This window comes from Sus scrofa, chromosome 1 (assembly GCF_054392235.1).
Source record: "Sus scrofa isolate SSC_HxYL_T2T_F1_AM1 chromosome 1, Sscrofa_HxYL_maternal_Yorkshire_Landrace_v2.0, whole genome shotgun sequence".
In the NCBI taxonomy this organism is placed as follows: domain Eukaryota; kingdom Metazoa; phylum Chordata; class Mammalia; order Artiodactyla; family Suidae; genus Sus; species Sus scrofa.
The window spans coordinates 133,980,800-134,005,206 of NC_139383.1; the positions used below are offsets into that span (position 1 = coordinate 133,980,800).

General features: G+C 35.3%; 1 long non-coding RNA gene across 1 annotated transcript in view; it reads left to right on the forward strand.

Moving 5' to 3' along the window:
• Nucleotides 1-24,407, forward strand: part of LOC146406377 (uncharacterized) — a 233,139-nt gene that overhangs the window by 23,975 nt on the left and 184,757 nt on the right. The window lies entirely within an intron of this gene.

The window sequence follows — 24,407 nt, forward strand, 5'->3', positions numbered from 1 at the left end:
TAAGGAATTTTTATGTTACCATGACATATGATATATATCACTGTACACTATATGTACAGTTTCAGTTTTGAAAATTTACAGCTTCATAGAGCGTTTAACTTCAATATAGTCAACACATAGCAAAGTAATTATAATGGTACCATAAGACAGAAAATTATTGAAAGCATATGTTTATTGAGTAAGTGTGTTTCAGGAAAAACATAGTCTTAAGAAAACATATTAGTTTATCTTATAAAATAATTTCTTTTCTGCCAGCCATGTATGAATTTTATGAAACACATAGGGTAGCAGTAATGAATTGCTAGCTCATCCTCATTAGTGGCAACAAATATTAATTATCAAAGCAATGTGAATTAATATAAATTCCTCAGTGAAATTCTAAAGACTGTCTTTTGGCTTAAGATACCATCCATTTTGTAACTGGACTAGATTTTGTGTTTATACTGGGTATTGGATCTATAAACATGAAAAAAGAAATTCACATTTCAGGAGGAGGAACTTTGGAGTCAAGTGCAGGGAGTAGTAATTCAGCATAGATGGAATAGGATAATCTAAACAAATTGTTGCAGTGGAAGACAATCTTTTTTTTCACACATGGATCTTCTGGTATAAGCTAGCTTCTATCAAAAAGTGGCTTCCTCCTCAGTATTTCATATGACATAAATGTTGTTGATTTTCCTTTTTTGTCCGAGAGGTCAGCTTTTCCTCCAGAGTTTTCTCCCTTCTGGAAAATCCAGAAGAAATGTTTAATTGTTACAATCATTGAAGTTATGCTTATTTGTTAAGGCTGCAGTTAGGTAAGAGAGATAAGGTCCCACCTTTAGCAATACATCCACCAACTTCTCTTTCTCTCTGAAAAAATTCATATAGGAATGAAAGTGAGTGCTGTTATTCTGGGGAAAACCTTGGATATTCTTCAATTCATGAAAGAATAAATTATTCATCATTATGAGGCTTTATTAACAGCAGTACATTATTCGTGACACTTTTTTCATATGCCTCAACTCTGAAGGCTGAGACTTTCTGTTACAAATGATACCATATTATTCTCATTCACTCCAGTTCCTAGTCCTCATAGACATTTGTAGCTTCTCATTCTTCCGTGGCTTGCATAAGTAATTATTTGTCAAGTCTAGCCAGTTCTTATTCTTTTGCAATGTATTTTGTATAGGTTCTTTCATTATCATTTCCATTGCTACATCTTAATACGTGTGTTTGTTATTTGTCATCTGGAAAATCACATTTTTCAAGCTATGACACATTGGGAGCGATCTGTATGGACATTCTCCATTTTTATTGCACCCTGGTCTCCGGATTCTGAGATCATATCAGTTTCTTGCTCAGAAGCAACCAAAGGCCTTCCATTGCTTATCTAAAAGAGTTCAGATAGCCTCATTGAATACCAATGTAGCCCACAGTGAGATCACTCTTATTCTATTACATAGAGGTTATGTTTCAATCTGGATGAAGTATTAAAAATAATATAAATCTGGATGCTATATTAAAAGTTATATAAAATTGAAGTAGCTATTATAAAGTTATTAACTAAAACTCAAGATTGATTTCTAATTAAAAGCAAAACAAAACAAAATTACTGGAAGAAGCAGAAATAGTATACTTAACAATATATCAAGCATACTGAATACAATGTGTAAACAATATCATATTTACTAAATTCATTGCTATTAAATGAGCAGAAATCTAAGAATTAATAATTAGCATTTGACACATTTCTGAGAATGATCAGTATAATCAAATATAAAATGGAAATAAGCAATTACAAAGAACTGATAGCTTTTATTACTTATAAATATTATAGATATAAAGAACCTTAAAATAATCATAACCTCTGATCATGAAGTCTACCTTAAGAAAATAATACTAAGGAGAAAGCTATCAACAACAATATTTTTTAAGTTATTTAACAAAAATTTAGAAAAAAAAATAAATGTTTGACTATAGGGAAATGGTTTGTGAATATGGTACATGTATTTTGATTGGCATTAAACTTAACTTTAATGAGACATTTGTATCATACTCTATAAGTTCATAGAGTGTATATGGACACAGTTGAAACACAAAGAAGGTTATAATACTGAATATGTAGCTATGCAGAAAAAAATCAGAGAACAAAATGGAAGGAAAACAAAACCTGAATAGTGATTATCTTTGGACAGTAGAGTCTTAGTTTCTTTTATTCTTTTTACAAATTTGAGATTTTCAAACTTATTGCCATAGAATACATTATTTTTATAATTATAAAACATAAAACAAGTGCTAAATAAACAAATATAATTCAGTTTAGAATTCACTTCCCCCAAGAAACCTTCCTTGATTAATCCCACTGGCATTGATCATTGCTTTGTACTCTGCCCCCATACTTATTATGTATTCAGTTTGTACCATATTAATTTGCATGTTTTAAAAAATCAATTTATGAGCATAATTATGTTATTTCCACATGTACATAGTGTAGTCTCCACACAGAATTATAAACTTGAGAATACGAGGAACCACAAGTGTATTTCCTGCTATATTTCTACAGTAATTCATGTGATTCTTGTCACAGAATGAATGCTAACTTACTGAACACCTGATGAACTATAGGAAATGTGGTAACATCTGACAAGAGGAATAAACATGAAATACAATTCAATATTCTCTACAGTCTTTACTGCCACTAAACCCTAGTTGTTCAATTAAAATATATATATATAAATTTGAATATTATACTTTTAAGCTTTATATTGTCATTTCAAAACAAAATTACAAGTTTATCCAACAATGCTGTCCTTGTAAAAATTTTTAGGCTTTAACTTTTCTGTCGTTATTACATTTCCTTTTATTCATATATGCCTTCATTCTTTCTGAGTTTCCATTGGAATTCATCTATGGCATTTTCATGTAAAATTAGATATTAAAGAGAAAATGGATAAGTGCTTCTAGTTTAGGTAGAAGTCATTACCACTGCACTGCCTATTAACATATATGCACAGTTTCTTTGCTTCCCAGATGTTCAGGCATATGGGAATGAAAAAAATCAATGAATTGGAACTTCTCCATTCAGTTATTCTAGTGACAAACAATCTGTATATCTCATTGATGATTGTTTTACCCTTGACAAAGTGGCTGCAATTGTTACTTGCAGATGTAGCTACATTTAATTTCTTTTCTCCATTTCTCACCCCACTGTATTTGTTATTCTGGATCAGAGAAAGATGTTAAAAAACATGCCACTGACTCCTTGCCTATATTTATTGTTTAGCTAAGGAATACTCTTAGTATTTCCTATTGAAACCAGATGAAAAAAATGACACATTCATTAAATGCAATAATTTAGTGAAGATCTTTACTCTTTTCAGGGAACAAGACTTTGATCAATAATTGTCAAGAACTCTTAAAAAAGGATAAGGAAACAGGCACAAATGAAAGTAATATTTTTTCAAAAGCAAAGGAAAAGTGTAGATATGTAATTCAAATAGTATTTTAAGATTAGTCAGAAGTAGACAGGGAATTATTGTGTCATACACAGACTGATGTGAAAGTGAACAGTGACCCAGAAATCCAGAAAGAAGGAAAACAAAGTAGGTAAATAATGGTTGTCATGCTAATTAAACAATGTAATTAGCAACTAGCTCAATCCAAATTTGGAAGAAGAGTGTTGATGACACTACATTTAATGAACAGGTGACAATATAAAGGCAAATTTTGGAATGTGGTTTAAAAAAGAAGGAACTAGTGAAAGCAAAGAATGGAAAGACAAGTGACCTTGCCTGGCTTGTTTTTATGAAAAATTTCTCATATCTAGCACACATGCTCAAAAAGAAAATATTGGGAATAGAAAGCAAATCTTTGCCTTTGCTTTTTTGCTTTTTAGGGCTATACTCGCAGCACATGGAGGTTCCCAGGCTAGGGGTTGAACTGGAGCTACAGTTGCCAGCCTACGCCACAGCCACAGCAATGCCAGATCCGAATCGTGTCTGCTACCTACACCACAGCTCACGGCAATGCCAGATCCTTAACCCACTGAGCGAGGTCAGGGATCAAACCTGCAACTTCATGGTTCCTGGTCGGATTCATTTCCACTGCACCACAACAGGAACTCCTTGACCATTTTAAATGTCTTTTAAGTATTAATTCTTTGGCTTTAGGCTTTATTTCTACAAGCGATTTTTTTCTAAAATATGATTCAGTATGAATACTGTTTTTTTTTCCCAAAAATGTTTTTAACCCAAAGATTGAAAGTTTAAGCTACCTTTAAAATACATATTTGAAAAGAGCAGAATGGGCTACAGTGGGAGAGGCAAATTCTAACAACAAAATGGAAAAGAATACAAACATGCAAACACAGAGAATCACAAAGGAACGTTTAACTTTGACATTAAGGAAAAATTTTGAGCATGAGTTCTGTTCAGGTACACAGTAGTTCAATCAACATTGCCAAACACATTTTTTTCAATTGAGATAAAACCTCTCTAGGAGTTCCCATTGTGGCTTAGTGGTAACGGAATCGGACTAGTATCCACTAGTATCCACGGCCTCGCTCAGTAGATTAACGATCTGGCGTTGCTGTGAGCTGTGGTGTGACTTGCAGATGTGACTTGGATCTGGTGTTGCTGTGGCTGGGGTGTAGGCTGGCAGCTACAGCTCTGATTCAACCCCTAGCCTGGGAACTTCCATATATCCTTAAAAAGACAAACCCCTCCCCCAAATCCTCTCATTTGGATGTAATGCCAAGAGTGAAGGATTAATATTTTGGAAATGTTGTGATAAATTAAAAACATTTATTGGATTCTGTTTGCATTTGCTCTGCATTGTTTTCAGTATGTGTATTTTGGCAAAGATTTACTTGTTTAATATAAGGCTTGGCTATTATTTTATAGCAATTATTACCAATATGTGCAGACAGGAAAATGATCTTTTGATGTCCTAGGTGAGCATGGACATGTGGCATTTATGCAAATTAAGGAATTTTGGCTGTTCATATGTTCAGTTCAGTTTAATGAACATTTATTGACAATGTGCTAATCTTGGGGAGGAGTGACAGTAAGAGTGGATGATAGAGCTACATTTGTTTGGAAAGCCATACTGCTAACTGTAAGGGCTAACAATACATACAAATCAGAAAGAAGCACAAAGAAATTAGCTAAATACAAGGAAAATTTCTTGGAAAATTTGTATCAGTTTTGATTGGTATATAGAAAGACAGGTTATTCTATGATGAAGAGGTAACAAGGTGTAGAGTAATTTCCTCCCTCCACAATATCAGGTAATCCTTTATCAGCAGAAACTGCTTTTAATTGCCTTGAGTCTTTCAGATTGTCTGGAAGGCTGGTGGTGGTAGTGGTAAGTAAGGCTGCTACTGAACTGGGACTTTGGCAGAGAAAGGAATTATCCATTAGTTATTTGATAAAGACTTCTAAAAGTTTATAATTATGTTACCTCTCATTTGAAATGGGAATGATATTAATTCCAGGTCAGATATTCCAAGGGTGGTATCTTGCTTCTCCTGGCCTCTTGCAGCTCCAGGCACACACCTGCACACTCAAGTACCTTTAGTTTTAAGCTAATCCTTAAGAAAGGGTAGAGGCATTTGAGAAGACTGAACCAGACTTCAGGTAGATCTGGAATTAGGATCACTGCTGTAAGTCCAGTATCAAAGTTCACAGTGAATCATAGATTTCTCTCGTTAGTTATGATTACTTTTGGCTTTGATTACATAGTATAACAATTCCCCTGCTCTATCTACATTACTGCTGCAAATGTGTTTAATTGATTTACTGATAAGTTGCCTAGTGCTTTTTGGTTTCATATTCCAATAGCTGAAGTCTGTTCTATAAAACAAAATGGTCACTTACGTGGCCATGCTTGTTTGATACTATCTCTACATGTCAAATAATGTTTCAGTATCAATATTAGCTCTGTTCAAGCTTGAATTTGTTTTGTTTTGGTGGACAAAACAAAACTGTACTGAGGCTGAATTCACCTTTCCCAAGTCTGGCCAGTGTATCTCCTTTCTCTTACAGTTATCAACATAACAGTCTTCCTTGAGGCTAAGTCCGTTTGTATCACAATTGAGAACCCTGTAAGCTATATCTTAGTTGCCCCTCTCATTATATGTTTTATTTTGGAAAAAAATACATTCTAAACATTATTCCCATTTTAAGAACCTCAGCTGTGCCTTTGCAACAAAAATGAAGTGGAAACTTCCCAAATGCTGTGCTAGAGAAAGAAGGTAAAAATCATTGCTCTGAATTATTCATAAAATCACAAAATTTAGGGGCAAACACTAAACAAGGAGGCATTACTCAATGACTTGAAACTGAGAAATTTCTCTAGTTTCTCATATAACTTGAAATGTACTATAATTTACATTCTTACATTATAAATATATGGATGGTTCTCTTTTAGTGAAAAGCACCCAGTAGAATTATTAGACAAATAAGATGAGTTTTTCTCCTCTTCTCATCTCTAAAAGCAATTTTTGCATGGGCATGTCTATAAATGTGTGTTTTAATAGACTTAATCTCTCTATGATGTCATTTTCCCCCTGAATGCCAGAATATATATATTTATTCCACTAGAATTATTTAGCTCTCAGGTTCTGAGTTACTATTTCCCTGGAGTTGCATTGCCCAAAGTAATTTGGATGTTTTTCTCACTTTAACTCTCACCTCATATGGTCCCTTGGTTTTTAACATTTTGCAGCTGTTTTGATTTCTTTTCCTCTCCATGGAAATTCTTTGCAAAGTAAGGAGAAAAAGCATTGATAATTTTTCCTTATTCAAAATTTATGGTGGATGAAAAAATCTGAGTAGATGACTCCATTCCAGCCTGTTCCAACTTCTTACTAAGATAAACTTGAGAATGCTGAAAAGGTGAAAGAACTCAGGCCTTTGAAAATCTAGAGTGTAGAACCACAACATGCCATAATTTGAGGAAAAGCTTCAACAATTTAGTGAGAGGTGGTGGTGAATTTGTGGAAAGCAATAATTAGAAGCAAAAATGCCTTGGCTTCTTTTTGTGACAAAGAAAAGGCATTCTGAAAATAAGAGGGAAAATCCTTTTATTTCCCTTACAATTGTTTCCTAACAGAATATGAGGACCTATGACAATAGGAAAACCATATAGATATATCTATTTATCCTTCTGGTGCTGGTGTTGACTTCCTCTCTTTCCTCTAATCTCCATTTTGCTACTTCATATTACTATATCAATTAATATCAAAACATTTGAAAGTCTAGGTTCTGGCAAGATAGTAAACTGGAAGAGACTCCTAGCTCCCTATTCAGGATCCTGATCTAAGATGTCACAGAAGTAAAGGGATTATGTTTGCACCTGAGAAATTAATGTAAAAACTGTGAGGAAGCCCTGGGGAGTCCAGAAGTCTTTGAGCCTAATGTCTAGAAAAATGGAAGCTGGAGGCTGATAAGCACTCATCACTTTACTATTTCTCACATAAGATTATTGAAATAAACTCCTCAGTGGTCTCTCTGCTTTTAGCTTTGCACTACAGTCTCTACTCCTTAAAGTAGGTAATCTTTTAAAAATATAAGGCAGATCATTTCACTCTTCTGCTTAAAAACACACTTCTGCTTTCAGTGGCTTCCCATTCTATCCAGAATAGTTCTTGCCAAGCCTACAAATGCCTGTAGGGTCTCTCAGCTACCTTGCTGATGTAATCTCCAGCCACCACACTGGTCATTCATGTCAATGACAGCACTGTCCTTGGTGTTGTGTTGAAGTAGGCCAAGCAGGATTTCCCTTCAGGGTCTTTATCCTTACTGTTTCTGTATACCTTACTGGATGGCCTGAGCACCCCACATGAATTACCTCCTTACTCCTCAGTTGTTTGCTCTTATGCCACTTTATTTTATTATGCTTTTTTTCAAATTTAATTTTTATTTAAATTGGAGTATATTTGATTTACAATGTTGTGTTAGTTTCATGTGTATAACAAGGTGATATACATAGAAACGTTCTTTTTCTGATTCCTTTCCCATATGGACTGTTATAGTATATTGAGTTGAGTTCCTTGTACTAACAGTAGGCTCTTTTTGCTAATTTTGTAAATAGTGGTGTGTATAAATTAATCCCAAACTCCTAATTTATTCCTATCCCCCAGCTTTCCCCTTTGGGTAACCATAAATTTGTTTTCTGTGAGTCTGTTTCTATTGTATAAATAGATTCTTTTGCATCATTTTTTTTTTTTTTAGAATACACATATAAATGATAGCATATGATATTTGTCTTTCTCTGTTTGACTTTCTTTACTTAGTATGGTGATCTCTAGGTCCATCCATGTTGTGCAAATGGCATCATTTCATTCTTTTCTATGGCAGAGTAATATTCCATTGTTTATATGTACCACTTCCTTATCCATTCTTCGATCATTGCAAACCTTTAGGTTGCTTCCATGTCTTGGCTATTGTAAATAGTGCTGCAGTGAAAGTTAGGGGTGCATGTATCTTTTGGAGTTTTCATTTTGTCTGAATATATACCCAGGAGTGTTATTGCTAGATCATATGATAGCTCTGTTTTAGTTTTTTAAGGAACCTCTATACTGCTCTCCATAGTGGTTATACCAATTTACATTCCAACCAACAATGTTAGAGTATTCCCTTTTCTCCACACAATTTCCAGCATTTATTGTTCGTAAACTTTTTTTGTGGGGGAGGGCACATCTTTGGCATGTGTAAGTTCATGGGCCATGTATCAAACCCACCCCCATTAGTGACCCGAGCCACCACAGTGACAATGCCAAATACTTAACCCTCTGTACCACAAGGGCACTCCTATGTAAACTTTTTAATAATGGCCATTCTGACCTGTCCAGGATGGTACCTCATTGTAGTTTTGTTCTGCATTTCTCTGATAATTAGTGATGTTGAGCATCTGTTTGTGTGCATTTTGGTCATCTTGACTTCTTTAGAGAAATGTCTCTTTAGATCTTTTGCCCATTTTTTAATTGTGTTGTTTTTTGTTTTGTTTAGTTTTGATATTGAGCTACACAAGCTGTTTGTATACTTTAGAGATTAATTCCTTCTCAGTCACTTTGCAAATATTTTCTGCCGTGATGTGTATTGTCTCTTCATTTTGTTTATGATTTCCTTTGCTGTGTAAGAGCTTTTACATTTAATTAGGTCCCTTTTGTTTATTTTTGTTTTTATTTTCTTTAGGAGGTGAATCCAAAAAGATATTGCTTCAATTTATGTCAAAGTGTGTTCTGCCTATGTTTTTCTCATGAATTTTATAGAATCCAGTCTTATATGTAGGTCTTTAATCCATTTTGAGTCTTTTTGTGTATGAGGTTAGAGAATGTTCTAATTTTATTCTTTCATATGTAGCTGTCCAGTTTTCTCAGCACCACTTATTAAAGGGATTGTATTTTCTCCATTGTATATTCATGCTTCTTTTGTTCTAGATTAATTTACCACAGGTGTGTGGGTTCATTTCTGGGCTTTATGTCCTGTTCCATTGATTTGTATTTCTGCTCTTGTGCCAATATCACATTGTTTTGATTACTGTAGCTTTGTAGTTTAGTTTGAAGTCAGGGAGCCTGATTCCTCTAGCTCCATTTTTCTTTCTTAGAATTTCTTTTTATATTCAGGGTCTTTTGTATTTCCTTACAAGTTAAAAATGTTTTTTCTAGTCCTTTGAAAAATACCATTGTTAATTCGATAGGGATTTCATTGAATCTGTGGATTGTTTCAGTTATAGTTATTTTGACAATATTGTTTCCTACAATCCAAGAACACAGTATATTTTTCCATCTGTTTGTGTCTTCTTCTTCTTTCTTTAGAATTATATTTTTTGGAGTACAGTCTTTTGCCCCCTTAGGTAGGTTTATTTTTAGATATTTTATTCTTTTTGATGTGATGATTAATGAGATTGTTTCCTCAATTTCTCTTTCTGATCTTTTGTTGTTAGTATATAGAAGTATAAGAGGTTTCTGTGTATTAATTTTGATCTTGCAATTTACCGAATTCATATATGAGCTCTAGCATTCTTCCTGTAGCATATTTTGAATTTTCTAGGTGTAATATCATGTCACCCACAAACAGTGATAGTTTTACTTCTTCTTTTCTAATTTGGATTCCTTATATTTCTTTTTCTTCTCTGATTGCATGGTTAGGAATTCTAAAACTCGATTGAATAAAAGTGATGAGAGTGGATGTTCTTATCTTTTCCCTGATCTTAGAGGAAATACTTTCAGCATTTCACCATTGAGTATGATGCTAGCTCTGGGTTTGTCATATATGGCCTTTATTATTTTGAGGTAGATTCTCTCCATGCCCACTTTCTGTAGAATATTTAATCATAAAATGGTGTTAAATTTTCTCAAAAGCTTTTGTTGGATTTATTGAGAAGATTATGTTATTTTTATTCTTCTATTTTTAAATGTGGTGTATCACACTGGTTGATTATTTGTGGATATTGAAGAATCTTTGCAGCCCTGAGATAAACCCCACTTGATCATGGTATATGAGTCTTTTAATATATTGTCAGATGTGATTTGCTAGTATTTTGTTGAGGATTTTTGCATGTATGTTATTAGTGATATTGCCCTGTAAATTTTCTTCTTTATTGTGGTATCTTTGTCTGGTTTTGGTATCAGGGTGATGGTCATCTTGTAGAATGAGTTTGGGAGTATTCCTTCCTCCGCAGTTTTTTGGAATTGTTTCATAAGGATAGGTGTTAACTCTTCTGCAAATGTTTGTTAGAATTCACCTGTGAAACTGTCTGGCCCTGGACATTTGTTTTTTGGGTAACACCCACTGTATACAGAAGTTTCCAGGCCAGGGATCAAGTCTGAGCCACAGCTATGGCCTTTGCCACAGCTGTGGCAATGCTGGATCCTTAACCCATGCTCTGGGCCAGGAATCAAACCCTCACTACAGTAGAGACAATGCCAGATCCTTAACCTGCTACCCCACTGTAGAAACTACAGTTGGAAATTTTTAAATCACAGTTTGAATTTCAGTGCTTCTGATTGTTCTGGTCATATTTTCTATTTCTTCCTGGTTCAGTCTTAAAAGATTATACTTAAGAATTTGTGCATATTTTCTAGGTTGTCTGTTTTATGGATATATAGTTGCTTATAGTAGTCTCTTATGATCCTTTTTATTTCTGCAGTGTCCACTGTAAATTCTTTTTTATTTCAAAATTTATTTATTTATTTATTGCTTTTATTTTAGGGCTGCAGGTGTGGGATTTGGAATTTCCCAGGCTAGAGGTCAAAATTAGAGCTACCGCTGCCAGCCTACACCACAGCCATAGCAACGCCAGATCTGAGCCAAGTCTGGAACCTACACCACAGCTTGTGATTATGCCAGATCCTTAACCCCTGAGTGAGGCCAAGGATCAACCCTGCATCCTCATGGATACTAACTGGGTTCATTTCTGCTGATCCATGGTGGCAAATGCTCTAATTTTTTTGATTTGACCCTCTCCCTTTTTTTCTTGATGAGTCTGGCTAAAGGTTTATCAATTTTGTTGATCTTTTCAAAGAACCAGCTTTTAGTTTCATTATTTCTTCAACTTTTTTCTTAAGCCCTTTCTCTTTATCTTCGCCTTTTGGAGCCCTATAATGTGAATATTGGTGTATTTAATATTGTTCCAGAGATCTCTTAGACTATCTTCGTTTCTTTTCATTCTTTTTTTTTTTTTTTTAATTCTGTTCTCCAGCAGTGGTTGCCACTAGTCTTTCTTCCAGCTCACTTATTTGTTCTTCTGACTTATTTATTCTGATCTTAATTCTTTCTAGTGGACTTTTTCATTTCAATTATTGTATTGTTTACCTCTGTTTTTTTCTTTAAATCTTCTAGCTCTTTGTTATCTTCTGCATCTGTGCATCTATTCTTTTTCCAAGATCTTGGATCATCTTTACTATCATTACTCTGAATTTTTTCTCTGGTAGATTGCCTGTCTCCACTTCATTTAGTTGTTCTTCTGGAGTTTTATCTCATTCCTTAATCTGAGAAATATTTGTCTGCCATCTCATTTTGTCTAATTTTCTCTGTTTGTGGTCTTGGTTCCTCAGGCTGCAGAACTGTAGTTCCTCTTCCTTCTGGTGTCTTCCCCCTGGTGGGTGAGCTTGGTCCAGGGGCTTGTGTAGGCTTCCTGGTGAGAAGGACTGGTGCCTACCCACTGGTGGGTGGAGCTAGGTCTCATTCCTCTGGTGGTTTGGGCCATGTGAATTGGTGTGTTTAGAGGTGGTTGTTGGCTCAGGACAACTTTAGACAGCCTGTCTCTTGATGAATAGGGCTGTGTTTCCACTTCTGTTGTTTGGCCAGAGGCATCCCAGTATTAATGCCTGCAGACTTAGGCTGTGGCATAGGGCCAGATCTCATTGCCAAATGGCAACCTCCAGGAGAGCTCATGCCAATGAATATTTCATGGGTCCTTCACTACTAATGTTCTTTACCCCAAATGAACCACTGCCAATCCCTACCTCACCAGAAGACTCTCCAAGACCCAGAGGTAGGTTGTACCCAAGCTTCTGTGGGGTCATTGCTTTGCCCTTGGTCTCAGTGCATGTGAAACCCTGTGTTCACTCTCACAGAGTAGAGTCTCTGTTCCTTTTAGTTCTGTGGAGCTCTTGCACTGAAGCCTCACTGGCTTTCAAAGCCAAATGCTCTGGGGCTCCTCCTCCTGATGCCAGACTGCCAGACTGGAAAGCCTAACATGGGACTCAGAACTCTTATTCCTGTAGGGAACCTCTATGATAATTATTTTCCACTTTGTGGATCACCACCCTGTGTGTATGGCATTTGATTATATTGCAAAAAACCCCTCCTACTGTCTCATTGTGTCTTCTTTGTCTTTGGATGTAGAATATCTTTTTTGGTAGGTTCCAGTCTTTTGTCAGTAGTTGTTCAGCAGTTAATTGTGATCTTGATATTTCTGAGAGGGGCCTTGAGCTCAGGTCCTTCTCCTCTGCCATCTCATCTTCTTTCCATGTGTCTGTAATCCATTTTCCTCTGATTCTATGCTTTCTTTCCTATAGTACAGAACTCTCCTTCTTTATAGTACCTATTTCCTCCTTTAAGTATTTGGGAAGGATGATCCTTTCCTTTTGTTCTTTTAAGAAGCCATAGCTACTTCAACTCAATGTCAAACAGAACCAGAACATCCCAACTCCCATCATTCTGGGGGAATCCCTTCCTTATGACCCCTCTTTTGGCTTGCTCATCTGCCATTTTAATACAGAAATATTTACTAAGATTGCACTCATATATTCTTAATTCCTCCTCTTGTTTTTGATATCCTTGCAGCATTTACTATTACTATTTACTAGTTTGTCTTTTCCCATTAAAATGTAAGTTCAAGATAGATTTTTTATGTTTGTAATAAACACATAGCATGAACTCTACCCTCCTAACACAATTTTAAGTGTATAGAACAGTATCGCCAACAATATGCACATTGTTGTGCAGCAGAGCTCTAAAAATTTTTTCATCTTCCTAACTAATACTCTATATTCATTGGAAAGCAATTCCCAATTATTTCTCCTGCCTGCCCTTGGCAAATTCCAGTTTACTTTATGCTTCTGTTAGGTTGAATAACTTAGATACCTCATATAAGTTGAATCATGTAGCATATGAAAGGATTTAATTTGTCTGAGTAACATTCCATTGTAGGAATATGACACATTTTCTTTATCCTTTTTTTCAGTGGACATTTAGGTTGTTTCTATCTCTTAGCTACTGTGAATAATGCCTCCACAAATATGGGAGTGAAAATATCTCTTTGGAAACCTATTTCCAAGTTTTCCAAACTCATTTAACATTTGTTACTTTCTGTTTTTTCTGATAATGGCCATCCTAACAGATATGATGTAAAATCTCTTTGTGATTTTTATTTGCAATTCCCTGGTGATTACTGATGCTGAGCATCTTTTCATATACCTTTGGCCATTTGTATGTCTTCTTTGGCAAAATGTCTATTCAGGTCCTTTGCCCATGCTTAATTGCCTTGTTTTTTAAAATTGAGTCGTAGAAGTTCTTTATATGTTTTGGATAGTAACCTCTTCTTATATATATGGTTTTGCAAATATTTTCTCAGTTTCTGTAGGTTACCTTCCCCAATATATAAATTTTAAAAATAAAGTTTTGGCAGTTTGCTTCATTTCTGTACATATGCAATGAATACTTTTACAAAATAAGCAAACATTCTTGGAACATGTTAATATGATGACTATCTAAGAGAAAAGTTTTAATATAATGTTACCAATTCTTTTTAAACAAAGAGAATCTACCAAAATTATAGCATTCTTTACATGACTATGTTTCACATTAAAGTCATTTAGTATTCTTTATTTGCAGCATTTTAGAATTTCTATTAGTTTTCTAATTTTTATGTATATGATGTAGTATTATACAAATGTGAGAATTTAATATCTATTTTCATATTTTATAATAATGAGCTTTTTAAAAAATCTTTTTAACTTTTATGAAATGACTCATTGGAAAAGTTAAAACATCTCTGTTTACATTTTTATGATGATATACAAATCTTCTCTTTCTTCTGCAGAATAACTTGGGCAAAATATTTACCTCATACATTGTGATCTTACTTGCTTAAGGCTTTTTCCATTCTGTGATGAACTTTAGCTCTCTTTTTTTCAGCCTTATTCCTGTAGTGTTTAAAAATTCAGTTTCCACTCACTTTTGTGCACTGTAGGACACACATTATCCTTTCTGTCATGATAACTTCAACCTTCTTTGAGGGACTAGCTCTTATGAGAACAAAATAATCACTAATTCTTTAAAGAAAAATTTTAGAACCATTTTCAGACTAAAAATTTAAGTTAATTATATGCTAAAGATTTGAGTTAAAGGGAACCATTTGAAGATGGATGTTTTAGGATAAAACTGTGTTGAAGTTGAATCTGGCTATAGACCACATTAATGATACCCCTTGGGTTTAAATGGACAAAGTGACAGATCTTAACTTTCTGAAACAAAGTCAAACCTTAAACATGATTGTGAAGTATGAGCCTTAACCAAGATGTTTATATGTAAGACATGGATTGATCTATAACAAACATTACTCGAAGTAGTAAAATCCCTTATTTTACTTTTTCGGAAAGTATGCAGTTAAGAGATTTTCTAAAGTTATACATAGATACTTTTTTTGTATAAATCACATACAGAAAGTACCCGATTAACTTAGATATGTAAATTCTTTTACGTTCTAAAGTAGAATTATAGTCACTTAAGAGAGAAGCTTGTGGTTAGTTTCTGATTTTTATCTCTTTCAATCCACCATTAATTCTGTGGATAGAATAATTTATAATGTGACTTTAATCATTGCATCCTTTGATTAGAAACCTACAAATATTCTCAATTTTATTTTTTATATTTAAATTCTTGATTGCTTTTATCTTTCTCCTTTCCTTAGTCCCACAGTACTTAAATAAGTTTGTTTGTTTTAACCTTTTCAGCCCAGCTCCTAAATGAATTAAATATTCTTTTCTTTCCCTTCTATGTGTTCTTCTTACATTAAGCCCATGACTTTACTCTTGTGTTCTCCTGGCCAAGAATGTTCTTTCTTCTCCATTCAGCTGTATAACTATTAGCCATTCTTCATTGACTGGATTAATATTTTTCTTTTCATTCTCATCTCTTCCCTCCTAATCACTGTCTTTCCTAAATTTATTCAGTACTTATAAATTGTCCCATAAAGGCAACATTTAATGGTAATTCCTGTGATGCTATTTCAATATTTGCTTTTGTTTAAATTTTAGAATAATAGTCAATTGGCAGGGCTGAGCAGACCATCAACAGCAGTCTATTTGTCAGAAATTATTTTTGAGTCAAATTTACCTTGGATTATTGCTCTAACTACATAAACTCAAAAAGGACTGAAAATCTATCATTGAGACACAATTTTTCTTAGTATATGTAATATACCTTTTGTCTTACCTAAAGTAATATTTTTACCACCAATAAAACATCCTTTGACAAAAATAATCTGTTTCACTAGTATATATAGAAACTTGGACTTCACGGCTTCCCAGGAAAGGTGGAAGCCAGGGCACCCAGATGGTTAAATCTTTTTTTTTTTATTCTTGTATCCTTACTGCACTCAGTGTGGAATCTGCCTCTCTCTGTAATAGTACCCATTACCACAACATGAAGGCAGAAAATAGTGATTTATGGAAACTACAGTGGCTGCTGCCTGTTATCTGGTATTCCACCCTTTTTAAACAAAAATTGAAATAACTTTTTATAGTTGATCATTATAAAACCTCATACAGCCCAGAAGTGGATTAAATGTAAATTAAAATCTTTTCTCCATGTAGTACTTTCTACATTTTTTCTCTATGTCTTAGAAATCACTGATTAAAAATATAGATTATGTGTAATCTAAACACATACATACACTTGAGTTCTGTTGCAACAATAAATGAGATGATATGATTTATCATTTATTCCTGGTATTTCATTCATGAGTATATTGACATCTCATCACTCTTTAAAAAATGTCCATAAAATGTTTTTTAACCTGTATTTAAATGTTATAATTGATGAAAATTTAGGCATTTCCATTTTTTCCATTTTATAAACAATTTTACAGTGAAAATTCTTCAACATATTGGTTTATATACTTGACCATTATTTAATGGGGCCCAAAATGAGGAGCTGAGGATTTTCACTTGTTTTTTGAGATCACTCCTATAGCACGCTTTTGGAAATGTGGGTCATTTTAGGGTTTATCAATGTAGAGACATGCCTAGCTAGCAAGTAGAGGTTAGAGTTGCTGTGCGTCCTTGCATTGAGGCAGACAGGCCTAAACAAGAAAGAACTGTTTAATCCAAAAGTCTGGTGTACCCCTTGGAGAAACGTAGCAGCACAAATATTACACTATTGCTTTAAGAATTTTTGCAGTACATATGTATTACTTATCATCTACAAAACAATATATTCCCAATTAGTGTTTAACCCGCTCCCACACCAACCAACAGAATTTTAGTTTAAATCAAGGGAGGATTTTTTTTTTTTTTTGCATTTTTGTAATGATTTTTATTTTTTCTATTATACTTGGTTTAATATTGTCTGTCAATATTTTACTGTATAGCAAGGCGACCCAGTTACACATACATATATGCATTCTTTTTTCTCACATTATAATGCTCCATCATAAATGACTAGACATAGTTCCCAGTGCTGTACAGCAGGATCTCATTGCTTATCCATTCCAGAGGCAGTAATTTGCATCTATTAACCCCATATTCCCAGTCCATCCCATTCGCCCCACCTCCCCCGGCAACCACTAGTCTGTTCAAAGGAGGATTTTTTTCTAAGACAACATGTTAGAAACCTAACAACAGAAAGGAAAGTATATAAATATATACATCTAGAAGGAGGAGAAACAGATGATTTCAGCTATTCAGAAGAATACAGTATGTAAATATTGGCCAACATATTGAAAGTGTAAATTTGAGAAAAAAAAAACACCCTAAATTAATAGGAATGAAAACATACTGAATATACGAACAACACAGAAAAAAATGGAAAAGGTTGTAAAGTCATACCACCCCAAAATCTTAAGACCCCCATATTATTTCTCAGGCAGGTCCTATTAAACATAATGGGATAGTTACTTCCTGTATTGTTCAAAATGTTCTTCCCATTAATGAGGAACTGAAAATATATTTCTGTCTTCCATTGTGTTTGCGTGTATTTTAAGAGTGGTTTCTTTTTTATTTTGGTTTTCAGAGCTACATGCATAGCTAATTAAATTTGAGAAAAATGTTTTCCTTTACTATGACCACAGGATCTCATCAATTCCTTTTACTTTCTTTTTTCTTTCGATTAAAAACTTTAAAAAATTTAACCCATTTCTGCCACCCTTCATCCCTTGCCTCTTGTAATTAGCAGTTTATTATCTGTATTTATGAGTTTGTTTTTTTTTTCTTTTGAAATTCCACATATAAGTGAGATCATACAGTGTTTATCTTTGTCTGATTTGTTTCATTTAGTATAATGCCTTCAAAGTCCAACCATGCTGTCTAAATTACAAGGCTTCATTCTTTTTTATGGATCAATAATACTTATATACATAGTAATCTTGAACCCTATTATATACAAAAAAATATTCCTAAATAGACTGAAATATATGTATTTCAATTAAGTTGTTTCTATATCTTGGCTATTATAAATAATGCTGCAGTAATCAAGGTGGAGCATATATCTTTGTGAGTTAGTGTTTTCATTTCTTTGGATAAATACCCAGAAGTAGCATCACTGCATCATATGGTAGTTCTGTTTTTAACGTTTTGAGGAACCTCCATACTATTTCCATAGTGGCTGCACCAATTTAAAATCTCACCAACCATGAGCAATGTTTCCCTTTTCTACACATCCTCACCAATATCTGCTATTTCTTGTATTTTTGTAAGTAGTCACTCATAACTGGAAAAGTAAGTGTATAGTAAAAGTAGTGTATTAATGACATAAAGCTGGTATGAAAGTTAAAATGCAAACATAGTAAAAATAACTATGATTACAATAATTAGGTAAGAGATACACAAGATAAAAAGTGACATAGTTGTAAATGTTTTTCTTTCTTAAAACAACTGAAAAAAAGGAAAAGAGATTTTTAAAAACTGTCAATTTTGTTAAAAATAAATGGAGTTCCCGTAGTGGCTTAGTGGGTTAAGGACCTGATATTGACTCTGTGAGGATGTGGGTTCATTCTGTGGCCTTGCTCAGAGGGTAAATAAATAAATAAATACAAATTTAAATGAGTACGAATTAAATTTCATGGTTTTCAAATTAAATTTATACACTGGAGTTCAACTGAGTAGAACTGAAGTGGGTCTCTTGAAGACAGCACATATAAGGGTCTTATTTTGGTATCCATTCAGCCACTCTGTGTCTTTTGGTTGGGGCATTTTGTCCATTTACATTTAAAGTAATTATTGATATATATGTTCTTATTGCCATTTTACTAATTGTTTTGGATGTGGTTTTGTTGGATTTTCTCTTCCCTTCTTTTCTTGTGCTCTTCTCCTGTGGTTTGATGACTATGCTTAGTGTTGTATTTGGATTGCTTTTTCTTATTTGTTTGTATATCTATTGTATATTTTTGGTTTGCAGTTACCATGAAGTTTTGATATAGGAGTTTATATGTGTACAAGATCATTTTAAATTGTTGGTGGCCTAAATGCAAATGTATCCCAAGTATCCTGCATTTCTACCCTCCTCTTCTCACAATTTCTGACTTTGGTAGCATATTTGTTTGCAGATGATTTCCTATCTTTATTTCCATGTATGCCTTCACTGGTGAGCCTTGTCATTTGCAGTATTTTTGTTTCTAGATGTGTTCTTTTCTTTTCCACCTAGAGAAGTGCCTTTAGTATTTGTTGTAAAGCTGGTTTAGTGTTCCTGAATTCTCTTAGCTTTTGCTTGTCTGTAAAGCTTTTGACTTCCCCTTCAAATCTGAATGAGAGCCTTGCTGGGTAGAGTAATCTTGGTTGGAGGTTTATTACTTTCATCACTTTAAGTATATTGTGCCACTGCCTTCGGCCTGCAGAGTTTCTGCTGAAAAATCTGCCTATAAGCTTATCAGGGTTTCCTTGTATGTTATTTGTTTCTTTTCCCTAGCTGCCCTCAGTATGTTCTCTTTGTCTTTAATTTTGGTCAGTTTGATTAATGTCTCAGGGGTGTTCCTCCTTTGATTTATTTTATATGGTACTCATTGTGCTTCCTGGATTTGAGTGAGTGGTTCCTTTCCCATGTTAAGGAAGTTTATTTTACGGCTATAATCTCTTCGAATATTTTTTCTGTCCCATTCTCTCTCTCTTTTCCTTCTGACACCCCTATAATAGATGCTGGTGCATTTAACATTGTCCCAGAGTTCTCTTAGACTGTCTTCATTTCTTTTCATTCTTTTTTGTCTTTTCTATTCCGTGTCAGTGATTTCCACCAGTCTGTCCTCTACCTTGCTTATTTGTTCTTCTGCCTCCAGTATTCTGCTGTTGGTTCCTTCTAGTAAATTTTTTATTTCAGTTATTATATTTTACACCTCTGCTTGCTTAATCTTTATATCTTCTATTTCTTTTTCTTTTCTTTTTTTTTGTCTTTTTGTCCTTTTTAGAGCCACAGCCATGGCATATGGAGGTTTACAGGCTAGGGGTCTAATTGGAGCTATTGCTGCTGACCTACACCACAGCCACAGAAACTCCAGATCCAAGCTGTGTCTGCAACCTACACCATAGCTTACAGCAATGCTGGATCTTTAACCCACTGAGCGAGGCCAGGGATCAAACCTACAACCTAATGGTTCCTAGTTGGATTCAGTTCCACCGTGCCAGGATGAGACCTCCTATGTCTTCTATTTCTTTGCTCAGTGGGTCCTGTAAGTTATCAGCCATTGCCTCCAGTCTGTTTCCAATGTCTTGCATCATCTTCACTATCATCAGTCTAAAGACTTTTTCCTGGAGGCTGATAATCTCCGGGTCACTTAGCTGTTTTTCTAGGTTTTTTTCTTCTTTTATCTGAGTCAATTCTCTGCCTTTTCATTTTGTATAGATTTTTAGTGTGGTCTATTTTTTGCAGACAGTGTGGTTGCAGTCTTTCTTGCTACTGATGTCTGCCCCTCTTTTGGCTGAAGTTGGTATGGGGGCTTGCTGCAGGCTTCCTGATGGGAGGGACTGGTGCTTGTCTACTGGTAGATGGAGCTAATTCCTATCCCTCTGGTAGGTGGGGCTTTGTCTCTGGGTGAGATTAGAGGTGACTGTGTTCCTGCCAAGGGACTAGGGGGTCTTTAGGAAGCCTATTTGCTGATGGGTGTGTTCCCATCAGTTTGTTGTTTGGCCTGAGGCTTCTCGGCCCTGATGGGTGGGGACAGATTTTCCCAAAATGGCCACCTCTAGAGGAGTTCATGCTGATGATTATTCCTGAGACATTTGCCTCCAGTGTCCTTCCCCCACAATGAGCCAGTAATACCCTGTTTTCCTAGGAGATCCCCTTACTCCAAGAACTGAGGGCAGGTCTGACCCAGATTCTTATGGAGTCTCTGCTTTGCCCAGGACCCAGTGCACACAGAAGCCTGTGTGCACCTTTCAAGAGTGGAGTCTGTGTTTCCTCCAGTCCCATGGAGCTCTGCACAGGCCTTGCTGGCCCTCAATGCCAAATGCTCTGGCAGCTCTTCCTCCCAGTGCCAGATCCCCAAGCATGGGAACCTGATGTTGTGCTCAGAACTCTCACTCCTGTGGGTGAGCCTCTGTGATATAGTTACTTTCCAGTCTGGGGGCCACTCACCAGATGGGTGTAGAGTTGCTTATATCCTGTAATTGCCCCCTTTACCATTTCAGTATGGCCTCCTCTTTGTCTTTTGTATTCGAATATCTTTTTTAATGTTCCTAGTATGTTTTCTTGAAGGTTGGTCACAGTTGGTTGTAATTTTGTTATTTTTATGAGAGAAGATGAACACCAGTCCCAGAGGTCACTTTTTCATTCATATGTAGAAAACTAAACAAACTACAATAAGAAAATTATCCTTTTGGAGTTCCCATGGTGGCTTACCAGAAACGAACCTGACTAGTATCCTTGAGGATGCAGTTTTGATTCCCTGGCCTTGCTCAGTGGGTTAAGCCATGAGCTGTGGTGTAGGTCACACATGCTGGATCCTACATGCTGCAGCTGTGGTACAGGCCAACTACTGCAGCTATGATTTGCTCCTTGCCTGGGAAATTCAATGTGCCACAGGTGCAGCCCTTAAAAAAAAAAAAGGCAAAAAATATTATCTTCTCAAGGAAAGAAAATACTCTGTAGGAAAGAAATGCAATCATTTATACTAACTGGGTCACCTGTGAGTAGAATTAGCCCAGTCATAATAATATGAACACTAACCATTGAACAAACAAAGATAAGATATAATTATATTGGGAGTATGGGAAGAAGTATTAAATCTTTAGCTGTCATAGTAGTAAATCAGTAGAAAATACTTAAGGATGAACAGTAAGGAAATTTCAGTATTAGGCTGTTATTTAAAGATATGAATGCAAAATCTGAAAACAATGCTAGGTAGCTGAAAGTAATAACACCTTATTCCTTTTTATTTTTAAAAATTTTACAGCTGTACCTGTGGCATATGGAATTTCCCAGGGCAGGGGTTGAATCAGAGCTGGAGCCACAGGCCCAAGTCACAGCCCCAGCAAAGCCACATTCAAGCCAGATCAGTGGCATGTGCTGCAGCTTGTGGCAATGCTGGATACTTAAACCACTGAGCAAAGCCTGGGATTGAATCCACATCCTCACAGATGCTATGTTGGGTTCTTAACTCACTGAGCCACAATGGGAACTCCAAAAGTAATAACTTCTTTTTATAATTTGTTTAATAACTCAATGAATTTTGTTACATTTATAATTGCACAATGATCATCATAACCCAATTTGATAGCATTTCCTTCCCAAACCCTAGCCCATCCCTCAACCCAACCTGTCTCCTTTGGAAACCATAAGTATTTCAAAGTCTGTGAGTCTATTTTGCAAAGAAGTTCATTGTGTCCTTTTTTTAGATTCCACATATAAGTGATAGCATATGATGTTGGTAGCTCACTGTCTGGCTAACTTCACATAGCATGATAATTTTGAGGTCTATCCATGTTGTTTCCATGTCATTATTTCTTTCCTTTTAAAGACTAAATAGTATTCCATGGTATATATGTACCAAATCTTCTTTATCCACTCCTCTGTCAATAGACATTTAGGTTGCTTCCATGTCTTGGCTATTGTATATAGTGCTGCAATGAACATTGGAGTGCATGTATTTTTTGAATAATGGTTTTCTCTGGAAAAACCAGGAGTGGGATTGCTAGATCAAATGGTAATTCTATTTTTAGTTTTCTGAGGAATCTCCATACTGTTTTTCACAGTGGTTGCACCAATTTACAGTCCCTCAACAGTGTAATAGGGTTCCGTTTTTTCCACGCCCTCTCCAGCATTTATTATTTGTAGTTTTTTGATGATGGCCATTCTGGCCAGTGTACGTGGTACCTCATAGTGGTTTTGATTTGCATTTCTCTAATAATGAGTGATGTTGAACATCTTTTCATGTGTTTTTTTAGCCATCTGTGTGTCTTCTTTGGAGAATTGTCTGTTTAGATCTTCTGCACATTGTTTGTTTTGTTGGTATTGAGCTGCAGGAGGTGTTTATAAATCTTGGAGATTAATCCCTCATCTGTCGCTTCATTTTCAAATATTTTCTCCTATTCTGTGGGTTGTGGGTTGTCTCTTTTTTTTTTTAAATTTTTTTTGGTCTTTTGCCTTTTCTAGGGCTGTACCCATGGCACATGGAGGTTCCCAGGCCAGGGGTCCAATCAGAGCTGTAGCTGCCAAGCCTATGCCAGAGCCACAGCAAAACGGGATCCAAGCCGCATCTGCCACCTACACCACAGCTCATGGCAACGCCGGATCCTTAACTCACTGAGCAAGGCCAGAGATTGAACCCACAACCTCATGGTTCTTAGTCGGATTCATTAACCACTGAGCCACGATGGGAACTCCTATCTTTTCATTTGTTTAGAGTTTCCCAGAAACTTTTAAGTTTAATTAATTCCCATTTGTTTATTTTTGTTTCCATCGTCATTACTCTAGGAGGTGGATCTGAAAAGATATCATAGTGGTTTATGTCAGAGAGTGTTTGGCCTATGTTTTCCTCTAAGAGTTTTATAGTTTTAAGATCTTATATTTAGATATTTAATCCATTTTGAGTTTATTTTTGTGTATGGTATTAGGAAGTGTTCTAATTTCAATCTGTTACATGTGGCTGTCCAGTTTTCCCAGCACCATTTATTGAAGGAGCTGTCTTTTCTCTATTGTATATTCTTGCCTCCTTTGTCATAGTTGAGTTGACTGTAGGTGTGTGGGTTTAATTCTGGGCTTTCTGTCCTATTCCACTGATCTACATTTTTGTCTTTGTGCCAGTACTGTACAGATTTGATGACTGTAGCTTTTTAGTATAGTCTGAAGTCAGGGAGCCTGATTCCTCCTGCTCCATTTTTTTTCTCAGGATGACTTTGGCTATTCTGAGTATTTTGTGGTTCCAAACAAACTTTAAAATATTTTGTTCTCGAAAAAAAATAAATAAATAAAGGAGTTCCCAACATGGTGTAGCAGAAATGAATCTGAGTAGGAACCATGAGGTTGTGGATTTGATCCCTGACCTCCCTCAGTAGATGCCATTAAGTATGGTGTAGATTGCAGATGTGGCTCGGATCTGGCATTGCTGTGGCTCTGGCGTATGCCAGCAGCTACAGCTTCATTTAGACCCCTTGCTTGTGAACCTCCATATGCTGCGAGTACAGCCCTAAAAAGGACCAAAGACAAAAAAAAAAAAAAGTAGAAAAAAAATTTTTTTTCTAGTTCTGTGAAAAATGTCCTTGGTACTTT